Genomic DNA, 5,903 nt, shown 5'->3' with positions numbered 1-5,903 from the left:
GCTGCAGAAGACAAGTCATCTACAGAAAAAGTAGTTTTAAAGCATAAACCCAGATGATCAGCAAACAGAAGCAGTCTTCTAGAAACTAAACTGATACTCAAGAGAAAATGTCCCCCAGGGTGAGCATGACTACTTCATATTTCAGAGCAGCTGATCTTTGAAGAATCTTCCAGAATGACAGTGACTTCCTGACTCAAAATTATAAAGGTTTACAGGGTCAAAACATCAACTTCATGTAAATCTATGAAGTTAAGATGTTAGATGGTTTTATTTTAAAATAGTTCTGAATTTGAGGTTTAAGATGCAAAGGATAAAACATAAAAATATGAAATTCTGAGATCTTTATCTGAAAATTAGTTAATTACTTAACCAATGTATTTCTTAACTTTTTAAATGATAAAATAAAATGAAATATAAGTGAAATAATAATAATAATATTAATAGTATTTATAATAAAACTTTCACTTAAGGTAATTTTGAAACCTAATTATAGTGGAAATAGAGATATATGAGAGAAAGAAGAAGCACAAGCTGGAATCAAGATTGCCAGGAGAAATATCAATAACCTCAGATATGCAGATGACACCACCCTTATGGCAGAAAGTGAAGAGGAACTAAAAAGCCTCTTGATGAAAGTGAAAGAGGAGAGTGAAAAAGTTGGCTTAAAGCTTAACATTCAGAAAACGAAGATCATGGCATCCGGTCCCATCACTTCATGGGAAATAGATGGAGAAACAGTGGAAACAGTGTCAGACTTTATTTTTTGGGGCTCCAAAATCACTGCAGATGGTGACTGCAGCCATGAAATTAAAAGACGCTTACTCCTTGGAAGGAAAGTTATGACCAACCTAGATAGCATATTCAAAAGCAGAGACATTACTTTGTCAACAAAGGTCCGCCTAGTCAAGGCTATGGTTTTTCCAGTGGTCATGTACGGATGTGAGAGTTGGACTGTGATGAAAGCTGAGTGTGGAAAAATTGATGCTTTTGAACTGCAGTGTTGGAGAAGATTCTTGAGAGTCCGTTGAACTGCAAGGAGATCCAACCAGTCCATTCTAAAGGAGATCAGTCCTGGGTGTTCATTGGAAGGACTGATGATAAAGCTGAAACTCCAGTACTTTGGCCACCTGATGCAAAGAGTTCACTCACTGGAAAAGACCCTGATGCTGGAGGGATTGGGGGCAGGAGAACGGTACGACAGAGGATGAGATGGCTGGATGGCATCACCGACTCGATGGACATGAGTTTGAGTGAACTCGGGGAGTTGGTGATGGACAGGGAGGCCTGGCGTGCTGCGATTCATGGGGTAACAAAGAGTCGGACATGACTGAGCGACTGAACTGAAATGATTTGTTGACTCAATTTTATTTATCAAAGTACTAATGCAAAAACAATAGTTTGTGGGTCTGGAAGATGGGAACAGACATAGTAGATTTAATGGAATATGAAAACACAGATAGAGAACAAACATTAATGAAGTGTTGTGAGAATTGTCAAAGTGTTGACTGCCTGATATCTGATTACATGAACTTAAAATGATGTGACAACGGGCCTGTGTGTGTGTGTGTGTGTGTGTGTGTGTTATTCCCACTCATATGCTTTTGCCATTTGCATTCCTAAAATAAAGGGTCATAAGGTTTAAATAAAGTTACATTTATTAAATAAAATTACAACAGAATTATATAGGACATATTTTATTTGGTTGTAAGAGAAGATGACAATGGATCAGAGAATCACATGTGTTAAGAAGGAACTATATTAAAATATCATGAAAGTGAAAGTCACTTAGTCATGTCCAACTCTTTTTGACCCCATGGACTATACAGTCCATAGAATTCTCCAGGCCAGAATACTGGGGTAGGTAGCCTTTCCCTTCTCCAGGTGATCTTCCCAACCCAAGGATCAAACCCAGGTCTCCCACATTGCAGACAGTTTCTTTACCAGGTGAGTCACAAGGGAAGCCTGGGAATACTGGAGTGGGTAGCTTATCCCTTCTCCAGTGGGATTTCCAGTGTAAAATGGGTAGCCTATCCCTTCTCCAGTGTAATCATCCTGACCTTGGAATCAAACCAGGGTCTCCTGCATTGCAGGTAGATTCTTTACCAACTGAGCTATCAGGGAACCCCAAATATCATGAAGAATGGGTCATATTTATGGACTGAGTTAAGGATTAATTGGTATTTGTAATGCAGTGTACAATGGGTATTAATAAGGAACGTTATTGGACCCCATGGTGTAACATGCTTTCCATGTGTAGCATAACCGTTGGGTGAGGTACACAGAAGAAAACAATATGATTACACGTATCTGTTCCCCCAGTAACAAGGAATGAGTTTAAGAAAGTCAGTTCTCATTGGAGTAGAAATGGGAGGGCTTAAAATGTTTTGAATAAGAATTAGGCAAAAGTTTTAAGTGAAAATCTTTGAATTGAAAGGAGATGGACTAAGTCAATAGGTACAGAAAAAGAAATGGATGAACCCAAAGAAAAACAATAGCGAGCCTGTGTCATATATAATTTTACTTTTAAAAGGGGTGAAACAATTTAATACTATTGCTGCACAATAAGCTCTAAATAAAAATGCATACATCGTATTGTTTCTGGTATCATTACTGCCGCTGCTCAGTCACTCCTGTCATGTCTGACTGTTTGTGATCCCATGGGCCATAGCCCACCAGGCTCCTTGGCCATGGAATTCTCTAGGCAAGAATACTGGAGTGGGTTGCCATCCCCTCCTTCATGGGATCTTCCTTATCCATGGATCAAACCTACATCTCCTGTATCTCCTCCATTTCAGGCAAATTCTTTTACTGCCTAGATACCAGGGAAGCCCTCTGGTATCACTACATCCAAGTATAATAAAATGGAGATTTTATTTTTCTAATTGATTTTAACTGCACGTCAGTTCATTGCTGAGGTTTCAAATCTCATTTCTTAGAAATTGGGCAAGGCAAAGGCAGCAGTATTCGCAGGCATTATGTACATAGGTTCATGCATTTGATCAATTAACAGAAGGGAAATGTTGCTCAAAAGCATTAATGAATTAATCATCTTGAATTTACCATATCTACAGATGGAGTACAAGTTAAGAACAGAAAAATCAAATATCACCATCTTTGGGTTTTCTGATATTCCTAATTTCCAATGGATTCTTTTGGGGATATTTTTAGTGCTCTATCTGACCATTCTGATGTGCAATAGTGTCATTGTACTGATAACAAGAATTGACCCTACTCCCCAGACCCCCATGTACTTTTTCCTCAACCACTTTTCCATTTTAGAAATCTGTTATGTAACTGTCACTATCCCAAGAATGCTCACGGACCTCCTGAGCCAGAAAGGGCACATTTCTTTCATTGCCTGTGCTATACAAATGTGTTTGGTCCTTCTGTTTGGAGGTTTAGAGTGTCTCCTCCTGGCGTGATGGCCTATGACCACTACGTGGCCATTTGTAACCCTCTTCACTATGGACTGATTGTGAGCCCCCAGGTCTGTGTCCAGCTGGTCACTGCCTCCTGGGCCAGTGGAGTTCCTGTTGTAATTGGGCAAACATGGAAGGTTTCCTCTCTGCCCTTTTGTGGGTCTAGCGTAATTAATCATTTTTTCTGTTACCTCCCCCCAGTATTCAAGCTTTCTGTGGAGACACTTTTGTGAATGAGATAGCAGTCTATGCAGTTGCAGTGGTATTCATCATGGTTCCATTTCTGTTGATTGGTGTCTCCTATGGCAAAATCATCTCCAACATTCTGAAACTGCAATCCGCCAGGGGGAGGGCTAAAGCCTTCTCCACTTGCTTGTCTCACCTCACAGTGGTGGTCTTATTCTACGGCACAGCCTCTACCACTTATTTACAGCCCAAACCAAATTAATCTGAAGAAACTGGGAAGCTGATCTCTCTTTTCTACACAGTTTGGATCCCAATGTTGAATCCCATTATATTTACTCTGAGGAACAAAGATATCACCATAGCACTGAGAAAACTACTAAGCAAATTATCAACTTGACTCAAAGGCTTGAAATTACAGAAGCAATTTGTTTCTATGTTTCTCACATAAATACAGCAGAAAATATCATCTAGTATTATTTCTATGTTCCTATGAAATGATAGTTATTATCATCACTGCTGTCTCACATTATGTAAAAGGACCCTAGTTTCAAAGAGTTAAGGGTTTCGGGGTTATCAAAGCACACATTATCTCCATGGCAATGATTTATTCTGAAGACCTATCTTTTCTGTCACTAGGAAAGAGTGAGTTAAAAGACTTCCTGAGCAACAAAATGATAGTTAACTGCAATATAACCAATGATCAGGGTCATGCCCTGTAAGAAATTTGCTTGAAACTTCCCATTCCTTCAGGCATATTCACTGTCCTTTTCTGTACTTAGGATTGGTTTTAGATGATGAGAAAACAACAACCACATCCAAGTTGGTGGGAGAAGGGGAGTCTGAGTGTTTTCTAGCAATTTTTCCTTCTTTCTCTCTTTTGCAAGTGTCCATATCCCTTTCAGAGTACAAACCCTGAAAGGATCCTTTGTTACCTCAATGTTGACTGTTCTCTAGTGACACCATTTCCTCTGGCTTGTAGCTTCATGTGTTGCTTTGGTAGTGTCTCCTTAGTATTAGGAATATTAGAAATTTAAACTATAAAAGGCATTGGGTTGAATGTTGATCCCGCTAAATATATGTCAGGTTATAACCTGCAAACCTAAACTTATTAGGAAAATAAAAGCCTTTGCAGATGTAATTCAGTTAAGGACTTTGAAATAAGATTATCTTAATTTAAGGGAAGGGCACTATATCCTATGATCAGTGTTCTTAGTTCTTATAAGGGAGGAAGAGAGATTAAGTTAAAAATAGAGACGCAGTGACACATAGAAGAATATCACGTGAAGATGGAGGAAGCAACCGGGAGTGACACATGACACAGCCATGAAGCAAAGGAGGTCAGGGACCACTGAAAGCTGAAAGAAGTGAGGAGTGACTATCCCTTTAGAGTCTGTGGAGGAAAACCCTGTCAACACTGTGATTTGGGACACTGGCTTTTAAAGATGTGAGAAAGTCAACTTCTGTTACTTAAACCTCTCAATTTGTGATAATTTGTTACAATAGATCTAGGAAAGTAATATGCTGTGTAAGCAGTCATTTTATTAAGGTGTGTTTATTCTAATCATCTGGAATAAATTCTGTATCTTTTAGGAACAGTGATTTTAAAAAAAATGTAGGATTTTTTTTTAACTTTAAAAACTATATCAATGAAACCTCATAAAAATATTTGCCCAAGAATGATGGTTAATTGTGTTCATTTAAGAATGTTTGTTAAAAGCTTTTTTTTTTTTTTTTAGGTAAGAATAACAAAATATTGTTTTATTCAGCTTTTGTTTCACTTACATGAACATGGGTGTGTTTATAACACAGGCTATTTTAGGAAAATCAGTCTGGTCTTTGGTTGTGACTGTGGCTGACTATTTCTGTTTGATAACTATCTCTGTTCATGGTAAATGAAACCAGGAATGAAGGTCATTGATTGCAACAAGGACTTAGGCCAGAATTCAGTTGTTCGTTTCTCTTGCCAAGAGTTTAGACATTCTTTCTTTTCTTCTCATCCAAACAGGATATATGCTCTGTAAGAATAGCAATTTCTCTTTAGCTGGAGTGCCTCCAGGATGAGAATCTTTTTATTAATTGAACAGTCAGATTAGCTAAAAGTAGTGAGGCGCTAGTGGTAAAGAACCTGTCTGCCAGTGCAGGAGACATAAGAGACATGGGTTTGATCCCTGGGTCAGGAAGATCCCTTGAAGGAGGGCATGGAAACCCACTCCAGTATTCTTGCCTGGAGAATCCACATGGACAGAGGAGCCTGGCAGGCTACAGTCCATGGAGTTGCAAAAAGCTGGACATGACTGA

At 38.7% G+C, this 5,903-nt stretch overlaps 1 pseudogene; it reads left to right on the top strand.

The window, feature by feature from the left end:
- Window positions 1-2,953: 2,953 nt before the first annotated feature.
- On the top strand, window positions 2,954-4,002 carry LOC129647662 (olfactory receptor 10AG1-like; annotated as a pseudogene).
- The last annotated feature ends 1,901 nt before the right edge of the window (window positions 4,003-5,903 follow it).

The sequence above is a fragment of the Bubalus kerabau genome, chromosome 3 (genome assembly GCF_029407905.1).
Source record: "Bubalus kerabau isolate K-KA32 ecotype Philippines breed swamp buffalo chromosome 3, PCC_UOA_SB_1v2, whole genome shotgun sequence".
NCBI classification, from domain to species: domain Eukaryota; kingdom Metazoa; phylum Chordata; class Mammalia; order Artiodactyla; family Bovidae; genus Bubalus; species Bubalus kerabau.
Note: the sequence above shows the minus strand (reverse complement) of the source record. Positions and strands in the feature narration are given on the sequence as shown.